Below are 18,137 nucleotides of genomic sequence, written 5' to 3'. Positions count from 1 at the left end.
ATCACTGAAGAAATCAAAGAGGAAATCAAAATATACCTAGAAACAAATGACAGTGAAAACACAACGACCCAAAACCTACGGGATGCAGCAAAAGCAGGTCTGAGAGGGAAGTTTACAGCAATAAAATCCTAACTCAAGAAACAAGAAACATCTCAAATAAACAATCAAACGTTACACCTAAAGAAATTAGAGAAAGAAAAAAAAAAAAAAAAAGTTAGCAGTTAGCAGAAGGACAAACATCATAGAGATCAGATCAGAAATAAATGAAAAAGAAATGAAGGAAATGATAGCAAAGATCAATAAAACTAAAAGCTGGTTCTTTGAGAAGGTAAACAAAATTGATAAACCATTAGCCAGACTCATCAAGAAAAAAAGGGAGAAGACTCAAATCAATAGAGTTAGAAATGAAAAAGGAGAATAACAACTGACAGTGCAGAAATACAAAGGATCATGAGAGATTACTACAAGCAACTCTATGCCAATAAAATGGACAACCTGGAAGAAATGGACACATTCTTAGAAATGCACAACCTTCTGAGACTGAACCAGGAAGAAACAGAAAATATGAACAGACCAACCACAAGCACTAAAATAGAAACTGTGATTAAAAATCTTCCAACAGACAAAACCCCAGGAGCAGATGGCTTCACAGGTGAATTCTATCAAATATTTAGAGAAGAGCTAACAGCTATCCTCTCAAACTCTTTCAAAATATAGCAAAGGAAGGAGCACTCCCAAACTCATTCTAAGAGGTCACCATCACCCTGATACCAAAACCAGAGAGAGATGTCACAAAGAAAGAAAACTACAGGTCAATATCACTGATGAACATAGATGCAAATATCCTCAACAAAATACTAGCAAACAGAATCCAACAGCACATTAAAAGGATCGTACACCATGATCAAATGGGGTTTATCCCAGGAATGCAAGGATTCTTCAGTATATGCAAATCAATCAATGTGATACACCATATTAACAAATTGAAGGAGAAAAACCATATGATCATCTCAATAGATGCAGAAAAAGCTTCTGACAAAATTCAACATCCATTTATGATAAAAACCCTTCAGAAAGTAGACTTAGAGGCAACTTACCTCAACATAATAAAGGCCGTATATGGCAAACCCACAGCCAACATCATCCTCAATGATGAAAAATTGAAACCATTTCCTCTAAGATCAGGAAAAAACCAGGGTTGCCCACTCTCACCACTATTATTCAACATAGTTTTGGAAGTTTTAGCCACAGCAATCAGAGAAGAGAAAGAAATAAAAATAATCCAAAACGGAAAAGAAGAAGTAAAGCTGTCACTGTTTGCAGATGACATGATACTATACATAGAGAATCCTAAAGATGCTACCAGAAAACTACTAGAGCTAATCAATGAATTTGCTAAAGTAGCAAGATACAAAATTAATGCACAGAAATCTCTTGCATTCCTATACACTAATGATGAAAAATCTGAAAGTGAAATTAAGAAAACACTCCCATTTATCATTGCAACAAAAAGAATAAAATACCTAGCAATAAACTTACCTAAGGAGACAATAACCTGTATGCAGAAATCTATAAGACACTGATGAAAGAAATTAAAGATGATACAAATAGATGGAGAGATATACTATGTTCTTGGATTGGAAGAATTAACATTGTGAAAATGACTATACTACTTAAAGCAACCAACAGATTCAATGCAATCTCTATCAAACTACCACTGGCAGTTTTCTCAGAACTAGAACAAAAAATTGCACAATTTGTATGGAAACATAAGTCACCCTGAATAGCCAAAGCAATCTTGAGAAAGCAAAAGAGAGCTGGAGGAATCAGCCTCCCTGACTTCAGACTAAACTACAAAGCTACAGTAACCAAGTAAGTATGGTACTGGAACAAAAATAAAAATATAGATTAATTGAACAGGATGGAAAGCCCAGAGTTAAACCCATGCACATATGGTCACCTTATCTTTGATAAAGGAGGTAAGAATATACAATGGAGAAGAGACACCCTCTTCAATAAGTGGTGCTGGGAAAACTGGACAGGTACATCTAAAAGAATGAAATGAGAACACTCCCTAACACCATACACAAAAATAAACTCAAAATGGAATAAAGATCTAATTGTTAGGCCAGACACTATAAAACTCTTAGAGGAAAACATAGGCAAAACACTCTATGACATAAATCACAGCAAGATCCTTTTTGATCCACCTCCTAGAGAAATGGAAACAAAAACAAAAATAAACAATGGGACCTAATGAAACTTAAAATCTTATGCACAGCAAAGGAAATCATAAACAAAACGAAAAGACAACCCTCAAAATGGGAGAAAATATTTTCAAATGAAGCAACTGATAAAGGATTAATCTCCAAAATCTACAAGCAGCTCATGCAGCTCAGTATCAAAAAAACAAACAACCCAATCCATAAATGGGCAGCAGACCTAAATAGACATTTCTCCAAAGAAGATATACAGATTGCCAACAAACACATGAAAGAATGCTTAACATCACTAATCATTAGAGAAATGCAAATCAAAACTACAGTAAGATATCGCCTCACACTGGTCACAATGGCCATCATCAAAAAATCTACAAACAATAAATGCTGGAGAGGGTGTGGAGAAAAGGGAACCCTCTTGCACTGTTGGTGGGAATGTAAATTGATACAGCCACTATGGAGAACAGTATGGAGGTTCCTGAGAAAACTAAAAATAGAACTACCATACGACCCAGCATTCCCACTACTGGGCATATACCCTGAGAAAACCATCATTCAAAACGAGTCATGTACCACAATGTTCATTGAAGCTCTATTTACAATACCAGGACATGGAAGCAACCTATGTGTCCATCGACAAATGAATGGATAATGAAGGTTAGGCACATACATACAATGGAATATTATTCAGCCATAAAAAGAAACGAAATTGAGTTATTTGTAGTGAGGTGGATGGACCTAGATTCTATCATACAGAGTGAAGTAAGTGAGAAAGAGAAAAACAAATACCATATGCTAACACATATATATGGAATCTAAAAAAAAAAAAGGTTCTGAAGAACCTAGGGGCAGGACAGGAATAAAGACGCAGATGTACAGAATGGACTTGCGGACATGGGGAGGAGGAAGAGTAAGCTGGGACGAAGTGAGAGAGTGTTATGGATATATGTACACTACCAAATATAAAATAGATAGCTAGTGGGAAGCAGCTGCACAGCACCAGGAGATCAGCTCGGTGCTTTGTGACCGCCTGGAGGGGTGGGATAGGGAGGGTGGGAGGGAGGGAGACACAAGAGGGTAGAGATATGGGGATATATGTATATGTATAACTGATTCACTTTGTTATAAAGCAGAAACTAACACACCATTGTAAAGCAATTAAATTATACTCCAGTAAAGATGTTAAAAAATTATTTAATCAAAAGCCAACTGTTAAAAAAGGTATCATAAAAGATTATACTAATACCCATTAAAATAATGAATTTAATGTGATTTCAAAAGTGCAAAAATTTTTTTAATCAATAGTCTCAAAAGTTTGGACTTGAGGCCCATTTTACAATGAAGTTGGAAGTTTGGAGTGGAATCTTACACTAAAGTTGACATTTTTCAAGCACTAGCCTATAAAGGGATTTCTAGAACTAATTTCATTATTTGAAATACCTCTAAATATATATCCTTTGAATTATATATGAAGGTATTTATATTCTACAACATAAAATGTACACTCACACAACTTTAGTCTTATTCCACATAAAATTCTTCAACTTAGATTGCAATTGCCCTAGCTTCTTGGTGATTAGTATTTCTCTCTCCAAGAAATATTTAATGAGGAAGATGGCATATATGGTAAAAAGTATTGATAAGGTATTTATTATAGTCTATAAATACTATTTTACAATTCAATGGACATTTTTATTTTTCCAACAACTTTTACCTCTTTTTTTCTAAATTGTCATTAGGTAAAATTTAACTTTTAATTCTCTGGTCCTGGTCTAATGTGAAGAAATTGGCAGCAACTGTAGCATAAGTAAAGTGTGCCTCTGGTACTGCAGGTGACTCAAAATGAAGATTTATTAGGCAGTTGTACTTCGGAGAAAATTATTATGGTCTTGCCTATGTCGTGACTGGCTGTAGCCCATTCATCATTTATTTGCTAGTTTCAAGACTAAAGTAAAATATCCTATACTTTTAGTTGAAGTAAGTACACACAAATCAAACTCCCATAACAAAAACTGGCAAGGCAAACATGATTCGTCACTGAAAAGCTTAGTAACATTTAGGATTGGCCAGTCATTGCCCATTATCTAATTCTGATGCTAGAAGCTTCCCTCACCTGAAAAAATAAACAAAAAACATGCAAACAAACTGCCTGCATACAGAAAACATGCTTACCACTGTATCCTTCACAAGTTCACAATGCCTGGCACATAATACACACTTGATGAACAGCTATTGAATTAATACAAAATCCACAGAGGTGATTAATTCTGCTTCTCGATATTTTAAGCATGTAGTAAAAAGAAAAACGTGGCAAAAGAGAATCTGGACTTGTTATATAGACTCATACGTGCAATGCATATCTGCATGATGTCTTTCAATATTTCAATGCATGGGGAGGAAAGTAAAATTTATAAGCAGTTTGTTTCTTCAACTCATTAAATGTAAAACCAGAGCAAAAAAAAAAAAAAAAAAAAGGCAAAGAGGAAAAAGTATATGAATGGTTCCGAGGGTTATATTGGCAAGAAAAATTTGTTGCTATAAAACAGCCTGTGACAATCTAAAACCACAAGTGGAAAATACTCCCTTTACTCCTCTCTGTTATGAGATCATAAATAAATGAATTGTATGACAACTCTGCTAGGCCTTCTTTAGGACCTCTTGTCTTTACCCTGGTCCAATATCCTGAATTCCACATTATAGCTGTCGTTGTTCATGTCCAAATTTCCTTGGAACTAGTTTCTCTCCTTTCCTCTCTTCACTTTTAACTCCCAAACTATTTTCATTGTCCATTCAACCTCCATAAATATATTTATGTATTTCCTTAAAGTGATTTCCTTGTTGTCCTTTGTCCTCCTTAACATCTCAAGCTATATATCCTGTGGTTAGAGTAAATGACAAATTCAGACCAAGCGTAATTGTATTCTGTATAAAAGGAAGAAACAGGGAAAAAAAAGAAGAGTAAATTTTCCCTTCATTCCCCAACAGTTCATAAAATAGATATAGTCATGTTATTGTTTAGAAAAATAAGATGTTATTAGTTGTATATTAGCTCTGTCCATATTTGTACCATATGCAATACTTTTGAATTGTGTTCCTTAATTAGAAAAGGTATAGATGAGAGAGCATATGCATGCATTGCCAAGTTTTTTTTAAGTTGTATTGCAAATTACAGAGAAATAAAATTGTTGCACGCCAAAAATTGTTAGAACTAAATTGCTATAACTAAGAACTATGAAATTGTCTCTAATTCTAATGTAGCTTAAAATTTCTTTTCTTTTAAACTGCAAGTCATACAACACATTTTCTATCTATGATTTAAAGGTTCCAAATGAGTAGAATGTTATAATACAATGATGCCTCTGGATCTCCGTAATATATAAATAAAAAGATACTTATGAGTAGCATAGGATAGTAATGAAATATTAAATAATTTATAAACAAATATTTTCATCATTGAAATGTAGTAGTTTTGTTTTTGTTTTTGCGGTACGCAGGCCTCTCACTGCTGTGGCCTCTCCCGTTGCGCTCCGGACGCGCAGGCTCAGCGGCCATGGCTCATGGGCCCAGCCGCTTCGCGGCACGCGGGATCCTCCCGGACCGGGACACGAACCCGCGTCCCCTGCATCGGTAGGTGGACCCCCAACCACTGCGCCACCAGGGAAGACCATGTAGTAGTATTTTGAACAGAATTATTTTCTTGGTTACATTTGGCTTAGACTATGAAAATACATTTGGGTACACTTATCACAGGCCAGCTGGGCAGTTAAGGAGATGGCAGAAAGCCAAACTAAGTAAGTAATAAGCAAATCAGTCTTTGATGAAAATTTGCCAGTGCATTACCTACAAACAAAATCATCTATAAGTGGATAACCAAAAGTTCACAGTAATATTTTATATCAGTATAGTACTAAGTAAACAAAATGTTTTCATATGAATCACTTGCTTTAATTCTTTAAACAACACTGTGATGTGGTGCTAGTTACTACCATATCAGAGATAAGTCAACTGAAACTCAAAAGGATTTGACCGAGGTCAACACTGGTAGGTGGCAGAGTCCTATCATTTGTCTAATATCATACACTGGTTCTCACAACATGTAAACTCAATGAAACACAGTTTGTTGCATTCTTGCTCTCCGTTTCCTTTCTGTCACCAAATCCAAGCAGGAGTGTACTTTAGAGGAGATAAATAACATAAAAGGAAACTCCCTAAGCTCAGGCACTGTGTCTGTTATAAAAACTAACAATAATTAAGTATGTACCACATGCCACATATTGCATATGATACTAATTTAATCATCTCACAACAACCTTATGAGGTAGATATTCTCATTATCTTAAGTTTTCAAATGACAAAACAGGCACAAAGATGCATGGATATTTTGTTAATAAGTAGCAGAGCTGGAATTCAAATCCAAGTTTTGATCTTATTCATCACTGCATCTTCAATGCCCAGCACACAGAAAGAGCTCAATTAATATTTCTTACGCCTCCATGCAATGATGAATTGCGCTGTGGTATTTTCAAAGAAAGGAACTGAATGTCATACTTTTCGGTGCTATCAAGCCTGAGAATGGTGATGCAATCCATATCTCCAGAGAAGATAAAATAATAGAAAAAATGGGTTCCTCATTTCTTGGTCAAGGAAACGAGATATTTCTTATCACCAGAAAAAAACCAGTTCTGAATACCTCATGTCCTGTTAATTATTATTCTGAAGCAGAGAAAATTCTCTCTTCTTCCATTTCACATCCACCAAGAAAATACAGAAGCACTTCAATAAACAGAAATAAAAAGATCTATGAAGTTCATTAATTTTTTGGTATATTACATATCAAAAATTCTGACAGACATCTGTCTCTTTCAGTAAACAAAGTGCTAATCCTTTATTTAATGAAAGACAAGGGTAATCTCTGCAGCTCAGCTTCTAAATTATGTTTTTCAAATGATACCCATGCATCAGTGAAGAAAAGTGCCGCTGAAGCACCTTGTATTACAATGGCTTTACATAATGTGTTTCCAAAATTATCACCTCCTAATGAATTTCATCCTGGAGTGTGTAGACTGAAAATGTCAATAATTCATAAAATGCTTTCACTAGTCCCATTATAATTTAAGCACTTAAATACAATATCTATAGATGCTGCAGAAAATGAGACTGCCTTTTATTTTGTATTAACTTTCCATTCCATTGATGTATCTGTAAAATCTTTCAAACTGTTAATTTAGCCATTTAAAAGAAAATGGTGCTATTAGTTGACTCCTTTGTGAATCTATTGGTAATAGCTTCTAGTGAAAATAGTAATTTTCAAAGTTATTATTGGTAACAGTTAAAGTCAACAACATATTTGGTTCATCTAAGATGTACCCTTGTCATGATTTGTCACCACTATGTAAAAACCATGTGGCATTTAGACTTGCTAAATAAAAAACAAAGGCAGAGTCCCCTCAGAGAGTACTAGACTATATATGCATATTTATATATTAGATCCGCTGACTGCATTTTTTTATGTGAGAGGCCCTCAGAGCTGTGAATATAGAGATAACTAATAACAATCATAATACCTAACAGTTACTGAACATATACTCTGTGAATAGTCATCCAGTAGATCATTTTCTTTAATCCTCAAAGAAACTGGATTTGCTGGTACTATTATGAATATGTTACAAGGGAGGAACTGATCTCTGCCTTAGGGAAGCTTATAATAAGTGGTGATTTTCAGTTTACCAATAACTGGTATTCAGTTTACCACCAGTAAGTTCCTTTTAAATGCTTTCAAAGGAGCTAGTATAAAAAGATTAAAAATAGACAAGAGGGCTTCCCTGGTGGCACAGTGGTTGAGAGTCCGCCTGCCGATGCAGGGGACACGGGTTCGTGCCCTGGTCTGGGAAGATCCCACATGCCGCGGAGCGGCTAGGCCTGTGAGCCATAGACGCTGAGCCTGCGTGTCCGGAACCTGTGCTCTGCAACGGGAGAGGCCACAACAGTGAGAGGCCTGCGTACCGCAAAAAAAAAAAAAAAAAGACAAGAATAGAAGTGAAAGGCAGAGAAAGGGGAATTGTTAAGAGAAGCTGAAGTTAGAAACACAAAGCATAACAGTTTGACTACCATCAAATTTCTTGTGGAAAATGTTATCCATTTGCTCTTGAGAAATATAGTTTTCACTAATGCCTATTACTAGGTTCTATGGATCCAGCTCTGCATATCTAAAAAAATAAAATACTCAAAATGAATCTAAATAAAGTCCCAGATAGTTAGTAAATACCTTATAATTAATGTTCCCAGGGTTCCAGGGCTGAAAGTTCTTTTTAGGTATTTAGTCCCAGCCAGTATTTTACAAATTAGAAAAATGAAGCCAGAGAATTAATATAATAGCCCCAAATCAGCTTAATTTTTGAATTATGTTTTTTTTTTTTTTTTTGCCGTGCGTGGGCCTCGCACTGTTATGGTCTCTCCTGTTGCGGAGCACAGGCTCCAGACGCGCAGGCTCAGCGGCCATGGCTCACGGGCACAGCCGCTCCACGGCATGTGGGATCTTCCCGGACTGGGGCACGAACCCGTGTTCCCTACATCAGCGGGCGTACTCTCAACCACTGCGGCACCAGGGAAGCCCTGAATTATGGTTTCAATAGTATTAAAAACAAATTATTAAGTAATGTGAATATTTTGAGACACTTAACAACTTTATGCATTGTGAGGGCAGAAATGGCTATCCTAATTTTATTGATGAGAAAAACCAGAAGCTGAAAGAAGTCAAGTTACTTTACTTTTGACTAAACATTATTCTTTCAGTCTTCACCAGAGCTCTTAAGATCTTGTGAATTATTCTTGGAACTGAAAATTTTTATCATCACTTGGTGCAAGAGAAAGGGACAACAAAACCCACAGTTACATTCAGTAAGGAAAAAAACAAAACAACATTTTGAAGAATAGCTTAGGAATCTGAGGAGCTACTACGTGCTAGGGTACTTTGTAGAACTCTTCCAAATATCCCAACCAACCTGAACTAGATTCACTAGCCAAAGAGCAGAAAATATTTTGTGTTCAGTAATAGCATAGATAATAATATAAATATGATTTTTGGAACTATAAACAAGAAAACAAAATTAATCTCAGAATTCATTATTAGAAAATATACACCAAAAATATCATACAGAAAAAGTGCTTCAGATGATTCTAATGTGCAGCCAAATTTAGGTGCCACTGCTTAAGCTTTTGAACCGCTGCTACATATTTTCACCTCACCTTCCTATGAGAATATCCAACTGTAGTTGTTTTTTTTTTCTTTTTCTTTTTTTTAACTGTCTTATTATAAGATTTACTGTCTTAAATAAGATTGAGAAATTAATGCTGAGCGGGACGAGGGGAAGATGGCGGGACGAGGGGAAGATGGCGGAAGAGTAAGATGTGAAGATCACCTTCCTCCGCACAGATACACCAGAAATACATCTACATGTGGAACAACTCCTACAGAACACCTACTGAACGCTGGCAGAAGACCTGAGACCTCCCCAAAGGCAAGAAACTCCCCACGTACCTGGGTAGGGCAAAAGAATAAACAGAGACAAAAGGATAGGGACGGGACCTGTACCAGTAGGAGGGAGCTGTGAAGGAGGAAAGGTTTCTACACACTAGGAAGCCCCTTCGTGAGCGGAGACTGTGGGTGGCGGAGGGGGGAAGCTTCGGAGCCACGGAGGAGAGCGCAGCCACAGGGGTGAGGAGAGAAAAGCGGAGAGATTCCCGCACAGAGGATCGGTGCCGACCAGCACTCACCAGCCCAAGAGGCTTCTCTGCTCACCTGCCGGGGCAGGCGGGGCCGGGAGCTGAGGCTCGGGCTTCGGTCGGAGCGCAGGGAGAGGACTGGGGTTCGCGGCGTGAACACAGCCTGCAGGGGGCTAGTGCACCACGGCTAGCCGGGAGGGAGTCCGGGGCAAAGTCTGGACCTGCCGAAGAGGCAAGAGACTTTTTCTTCCCTCATTGTTTCCTGGTGCGCGAGGAGAAGGGATTAAGAGCGCTGCTTAAACGAGCTCCAGAGACGGGAGCGAGCCGCGGCTAAAGCACGGACCCCAGAGACAGTCATGAGACACTAAGGCTGCTGCTGCCGCCACCAAGAAGCCTGTGTGCGAGCACAGGTCACTATCCACACCCACCTTCCGGGGAGCCTGTGCAGCCCGCCACTGCCAGGGTCCTGGGATCCAGGGACAACTTCCCCGTGAGAACGCACGGCGCGCCTCAGGCTGGTGCGACGTCACAGAGGCCTCTGCCGCCGCAGGCCCGCCCCGCACTCCGTGCCCCTCCCTCCCCCCGGCGTGAGTCAGCCAGAGCCCCCAAAGGAGCTGCTCTTTTAACCCCGTCCTGTTTGAGCTAACAACAGACGCCCTCCGGTGACCTACACACAGAGGCGGGGCGAAATCCAAAGCTGAGTCCCTGGGAGCTGTGAGAACAAAGAAGAGACAGGGAAATCTCTCCTAGCAGCCTCAGAAGCAGCGGATTAAAGTTCCCACTGCATCTGTGGTACCCTGCATCTGTGGAATATATGAATAGACAACGTATCATCCCAAACTGAGGAGGTGGACTTAGAGAGCAAGATTTATGATTTTTTTCCCTTTTCCTCTTTTTGTGAGTGTGTATGTGTATGCTTCTGTGTGAGATTTTGTCTGCATAGCTTTACTTCCACCATTTGTGCTAGGGTTCTATCAGTCCATTTAAAAAAATTTTTTTCTTAATAATTTTTTATTTTAATAACTTTATTATATTTTATCTTACTTTATCTTCTTTCTTTTTCTCTTTCCTTCCTTCCTCCCTCCCCCCCTTTCTTTCTTTCTTTCTTTCTTTCTTTCTACTTCTGCTAATTCTTTCTTTCTACTTTTTCTCCCTTTTATTCTGAGCCATGTGGATGAAAGGCTCTTGGTGCTGCAGCCAGGAGTCAGTGCTGTGCCTCTGAGGTGGGAGAGCCAACTTCAGGACACTGGTCCACAAAAGACCTCCAAGCTCCACATAATATCAAAAGGAGAAAATTTCCCAGAGATCTCCATCTCAACACAAGCACCCAGCTTCACTCAACGGCCAGCAAGCTACAATGCTGGACACCCTATGCCAAACAACTAGCAAGACAGGAACACAACCCCACCCATTAGCAGAGAGGCTGCCTAAAATCATAAGCCCACAGACACCCCAAAACACACCACCAGACGTGGACCTGCCCACCAGACAGACAAGATCCAGCCCCATCCACCAGAACACAGGCACTAGTTCCCTCAACCAGGAAGCCTACACAACCCACTGAACCAACCTTAGCCACTGGGGACAGACACCAAAAACAACGAGAACTATGAACCTGCAGCCTGCAAAAAGGAGACCCCAAACACAGTAAGCTAAGCAAAATGAGAAGACACAGAAACACACAGCAGATGAAACAGCAAGATAAAAACCCACCAGACCTAACAAATGAAGAGGAAATAGGCAGTCTACCTGAAAAAGAACTCAGAATGACAGTAAAGATGATCCAAAATCTTGGAAATAGAACAGACAAAATGTAAGAAACATTTAACAAGGACCTAGAAGAACGAAAGATGAAACAAACAATGATGAACAACAGAATAAATGAAATTAAAAATACTCTAGATGGGATCAATAGCAGAATTACTGAGGCAGAAGAACGGATAAGTGACCTGGAAGATAAAGTAGTGGAAATAATGACTGCAGAGCAGAATAAAGAAAAAAGAATGAAAAGAACTAAGGACAGTCTCAGAGACCTCTGGGACAACATTAAACACACCAACATTTGAATTATAGGGGTTCCAGAAGAAGAAGAGAAAAAGAAAGGGATTGAGAAAATATTTGAAGAGATTATAGTTGAAAACTTCCCTAATATGGGAAAGGAAATAGTGAATGAAGTCCAGGAAGCACAGAGAGTCCCATACAGGATAAATCCAATGAGAAATATGCCAAGAAACATATTAATCAAACTGTCAAACATTAAATACAAAGAAAACATATTAAAAGCAGCAAGGGAAAAATAACACACAGGGAATCCCCATAAGGTTAACAGCTGATCTTTCAGCAGAAACTCTGCAAGCCAGAAGGGACTGGCAGGACATATTTAAAGTGATGAAGGAGAAAAACCTGCAACCAAGATTACTCTACCCAGCAAGGATCTCATTCAAATTTGATGGAGAAATTAAAACCTTTACAGGCAAGCAAAAGCTGAGAGAGTTCAGCACCACCAAACCAGCTTTACAACAAATGCTAAAGGAGCTTCTCTAGGCAAGAAACACAAGAGAAGGAAAAGACCTACAATAACGAACACAAAACAATTAAGAAAATGATAATAGGAACATACGTATCGATAACTACCTTAAATGTAAATGGACTAAATGCTCCCACCAAAAAACACAGATTGGCTGAATGGATAAAAAAACAAGACCCATATATTTGCTGTCTACAAGAGACCCACTTCAGACCTAGAGACACATACAGACTGAAAGTAAGGGGATGGAAAAAGATATTCCATGCAAATGGAAATCAAAAGAAAGCTGGAGTAGCAATTCTCATATCAGAAAAAATAGACCTTAAAATAAAGAGTATTAGAAGACACAAAGAAGGACACTACATAATGATCAAGGGATCAATCCAAGAAGAAGATATAACAATTGTAAATATTTATGTACCCAACATAGGAGCACCTCAATACATAAGGCAAATACTAACAGCCGTAAAAGGGGAAATCGACAGTAATACATTCACAGTAGGGGACTCTAACACCCCACTTTCACCATTGGACAGATCATCCAAAATTAAAATAAGTAAGGAAACACAAGCTTTAAATGATACATTAAACAAGATGGACTTAATTGATATTTATAGGACATTCCATCCAAAAACAACAGAATACACATTTTTCTCAAGTGCTCATGGAACATTCTCCAGGATAGATCATATCTTGGATCAAAAATCAAGCCTCAGGAAATTTAAGAAAATTGAAATTGTATCAAGTATCTTTTCCAAACACAATGCTATGAGACTAGATATCAATTACAGGAAAAGCTCTGTAAAAAATACAAACACATGGAGGCTAAACAATAAACTACTTAATAAGGAAGTGATCACTGAAGAAATCAAAGAGGAAGTAAAAAAATACCTAGAAAGAAATGACAATGGAGACATGACGACCCAAAACCTATGGGATGTAGCAAAAGGAGTTCTAAGACGGAAGTTTATAGCAATACAATCCTACCTTAAGAAACAGGAAACATCTCGAATAAACAACCTAACGTTGCACCTAGAGCAATTAGAGAAAGAAGAACAAAAAAACCCAAAGTTAGTGGAAGGAAAGAAATCATAAAATTCAGATCATAAATAAATGAAAAAGAAATGAAGGAAACGATAGCAAAGATCAATAAAACTAAAAGCTGGTTCTTTGAGAAGATAAACAAAATTAATAAACCATTAGCCAGACTCATCAAGAAAAAAACGGAGAAGACTCAAATCAATAGAATTAGAAATGGAAAAGGAGAAGTAACAACTGACACTGCAGAAATATAAAAGATCATGAGGGGCTTCCCTGGTGGCGCAGTGGTTGAGAGTCCACCTGCCTATGCAGGCAACATGTGTTCGTTCCCCGGTCCTGGAAGATCCCACATACCGCAGAGCAGCTAGGCCCATGAGCTATGGCCGCTGCGCCTGCACGTCCAGAGCCTGTGCTCCACACCGGGAAGACCACAACAGTGAGAGGCCCGCATATCGCAAGGAAAAAAAAATCATGAGAGATTACTACAAGAAACTCTATGCCAATAAAATGGACAACCTGGAAGAAATGGACAAATTCTTAGAAATGCACAACCTGCCAAGACTGAACCAGGAAGCAATACAAAATATGAACAGACCAATCACAAGCACTGAAATTGAAACTGTGATTAAAAATCTTCCAACAAACAAAAGCCCAGGACCAGATGGCTTCACAGGCGAATTCTATCAAACATTTAGAGACGAGCTAACATCTATCCTTCTCAAACTCTTCCAAAATATACCAGAGGGAGGAACACTCACAAACTCATTCTACGAGGTCACCATCACCTTGATACCAAAACCAGACAAGGATGTCACAAAGAAAGAAAACTACAGGCCAATATCACTGATTAACATAGATGCAAAAATCCTCAACAAAATACTAGCAAACAGAATCCAACAGCACATTAAAAGGAACATACACCACGATCAAGTGGGCTTTATTCCAGGAATGCAAGGATTCTTCAATATACGCAAATCAATCAATATGATAAACCATATTAACAAATTGAAGGAGAAAAACCATATGATCATCTCAATAGATGCAGAGAAAGCTTTTGACAAAATTCAACACCCATTTATGATAAAAACTCCGCAGTAAGTAGGCATAGAGGGAACTTTCCTCAACATAATAAAGGCCATATATGACAAACCCACAGCCAACATCATCCTCAACGGTGAAAAACTGAAAGCATTTCCACTAAGATCAGGAACAAGACAAGGTTTCCCACTCTCACCACTCTTATTCAACATAATTTTGGAAGTTTTAGCAATAGCAATCAGAGGAGAAAAACAAAGAGAAGGAACCCAAATCGGAGAAGAAGCAGTAAAGCTGTCACTGTTTGCAGATGACATGATACTATACATAGAGAATCCTAAAGATGCTACCAGAAAACTACTAGAGCTAATCAATGAATTTGGTAAATAGCAGGATACAAAATTAATGCACAGAAATCTTGTGCACTCCTATACACCAATAATGAAAAATCTGAAAGTGAAATCAAGAAAACACTCCCATTTATCACTGCAACAAAAAGAATAAAATATCTAGGAATAAACCTACCTAAGGAGACAAAAGACCTGTATGCAGAAAATTATAAGACACTGATGAAAGAAATTAAAGATGATACAAATAGATGGAGAGATATACCATGTTCTTGGATTGGAAGAATCAACATTGTGAAAATGACTCTACTACCCAAAGCAATCTACAGATTCAATGCAATCCCTATCAAACTACCACTGGCATTTTTCACAGAACTAGAACAAAAAAATTCACAATTTGTATGGAAACACAAAAGAGTCCAAATAGCCAAAGCAATCTTGAGAAAGAAAAACAGAGCTGGAGGAATCAGGCTTCCTGACTTCAGGCTATACTACAAAGCTACTGTAATCAAGACAGTATGGTACTGGCACAAAAACAGAAATATAGATCAATGGAACAGAATAGAAATCACAGAGATAAACCACACACATATGGTCACCTTATCTTTGATAAAGGAGGCAGGAATGTACAGTGGAGAAAGGACAGCTTCTTCAATAAGTGGTGCTGGGAAAACTGGACAGCTACATGTAAAAGTATGAGATTAGAACACTCCCTAACACCATACACAAAAATAAGCTCAAAATGGATTAAAGACCTAAATGTAAGGCCAGAAACTATCAAACTCTTAGAGGAAAACATGGGCAGAACACTCTATGACATAAATCACAGCAAGATCCTTTCTGACCCACCTCCTAGAGAAATGGAAATAAAAAGAAAAATAAACAAATGGGACCTAATGAAACTTCAAAGGTTTTGCACAACAAAGGAAACCATAAACAAGACCAAAAGATACCCTCAGAATGGGAGAAAATATTTGCAAATGAAGCATCTGACAAGGGATTCATCTCCAAAATTTACAAGCAGCTCATGCAGCTCAATAAGAAAAAAACAAAGAACCCAATCCAAAAATGGGCAGAAGACCTAAATAGACATTTCTCCAAAGAAGATATACAGACTGCCAACAAACACATGAAAGAGTTCTCAACATCATTAATTAGAGAAATGCAAATCAAAAGTACAATGAGATATCATCTCACACCAGTCAGAATGGCCATCATCAAAAAATCTAGAAACAATAAATGCTGGAGAGGGTGTGGAGAAAAGGGAACACTCTTGCACTGCTGGTGGGAATGTGAACTGGTACAGCCACTATGGAGAACAGTATTGTAGGTTCCTTAAAAAACTACAAATAGAACTACCATATGACCCAGCAATCCCACTACTAGGCATATACCCGGAGAAAACCTTAATTCAAAAAGAGTCATGTACCAAAATGTTCATTGCAGCTCTATTTACAATAGCCCAGATAGGGAAACAACCTAAGTGTCCATCATCGGATGAATGGATAAAGAAGATGTGGCACATACATACAATGGAATATTACTCAGCCATAAAAAGAAACGAAATTGAGCTATTTTTAATGAGGTGGATAGACCTAGAGTCTGTCATAAAAAGTGAAGTAAGTCAGAAGGAGAAAGACAAATACTGTATGATAACACATATATATGGAATTTAAGGGAAAAAAATGTCATGAAGAACCTAGGGGTACGACAGGAATAAAGACACAGACCTACTAGAGAATGGACTTGAGGATATGGGGAGGGGGAAGGGTAAGCTGTGACAAAGCAAGAGAGAGGCATGGACATATATACACTCCCAAATGTAAGGCAGATAGCTAGTGGGAAGCAGCCGCATAGCACCAGGAGATCAGCTCGGTGCTTTGTGACCGCCTGGAGGGGTGGGATAGGGAGGGTGGGAGGGAGGGAGACGCAAGAGGGAAGAGCTGGGAACATATGTATATGTATAACTGATTCACTTTGTTATAAAGCAGAAACTAACATACCATTGTAAAGCAATTATACTCTAATAAAGATGTAAAAATAATTAATTAATGCTGAAAAAAAAAGATTGAATGTACAGAAAATCCTGCTAGTCCATCTGGTATAGCTGAATACTTAGAATAATATCTTTAAGATATATACCATTTAAGTATTGTGACTGGCCTTTTTAAAATTATATATATATATATATATATATATATATATATCTTATATACACGTCAATTGAATCTCTTGAAAGTAGATTTAAGATCCTTACTTATTTAGATTTTGGCATTTGATAAAGTTAAGATGCTAATACCAATTCATCTGAATAAATTTCAGGTGTTTAGATGCATTGCTATAAATTTCCAAAAATGTGTTCTTTTTTAAAAAAATTTTTATTGGTATACAGTTGATTTGCAATGTTGTGTTAGTTTCAGGTGTACAGCAAAGTCAATCAGTTATACATATTCATATATCCACTCTTTTTTGGATTCTTTTCCCCTATAGGATATTATAGATTATTGAGTTGAGTTCCCTGTAATATACAGTAGTTCCTTATTAGTTATCTATTTTATATATAGTAGTGTGTATATGTCAATCCCAGTCTCCCAATTTATCCCTCCCCCTCTTACCCCCTGGTAACCATAAGTTTGTTTTCTACATCTGTAACTCTATTTCTGATTTGTACATAAGTTCATTTGTACCTTATTATTTTTTAAGATTTCACATATAAGCAATATTATATGATATTTATCTTTCTCTGGCTGACTTACTTCACTCAGTATCACAATCTCTAGATCATGTTGCTGTAAATGGCATTATTTCGTTTTTTTTTTAATGGCTAAGTAATATTCCATTGTATATATGTACCATATCTTCTTTATCCATTCCTCTGTCAATGGATATTTAGGCTGCTTCCATGTCCTGGCTATTGCAAATAGTGCTGCAATGAACATTGGGGTGCATGTATCTTTTCGAATTATGATTTTCTCTGGGTATATGCCTAGGAGTGGAATTGCTTGATCATATGGTATCTGTATTTTTAGTTTTTTAAGGAACCTTCATACTGTTCTCCATAGTGGCTGTACCGATTTACGTTCTCACCAACAGTGTAGGAAGGTTCCCTTTTCTCCACATCGTTTTCAGCACTTATTGTTTGTAGATTTTTTGATGATGGCCATTCTGAAGTGTGTGAGGTGATACCTCCTTGTAAGTTTGATTTGCATTTCTCTAAGAATTAGTGATGTTGAGCATTTTTTCATG

The 18,137-nt window shown here is 37.7% G+C and overlaps 1 protein-coding gene across 22 annotated transcripts in view; it reads right to left on the bottom strand.

Annotated features, from left to right (window-relative positions):
* Window positions 1-18,137, bottom strand: part of ADGRL3 (adhesion G protein-coupled receptor L3) — an 867,440-nt gene that overhangs the window by 328,713 nt on the left and 520,590 nt on the right. The window contains exon 1 of one of the 22 annotated variants that reach the window (XM_079920002.1): window positions 10,370-10,416. The exons of the other annotated variants lie outside the window; for them this stretch is intronic. The gene's annotated coding sequence lies outside the window, so the exon portion shown is untranslated. Of the gene's footprint in view, window positions 1-10,369; window positions 10,417-18,137 lie in introns of those variants that run through there. 22 annotated transcript variants of the gene reach the window in all.

Source organism: Stenella coeruleoalba (genome assembly GCF_951394435.1).
Source record: "Stenella coeruleoalba genome assembly, chromosome: 4".
NCBI lineage: Eukaryota > Metazoa > Chordata > Mammalia > Artiodactyla > Delphinidae > Stenella > Stenella coeruleoalba.
The sequence above is the reverse complement of the archived record's forward strand: the minus strand, read 5'-3'. Positions and strand labels throughout refer to the sequence as shown.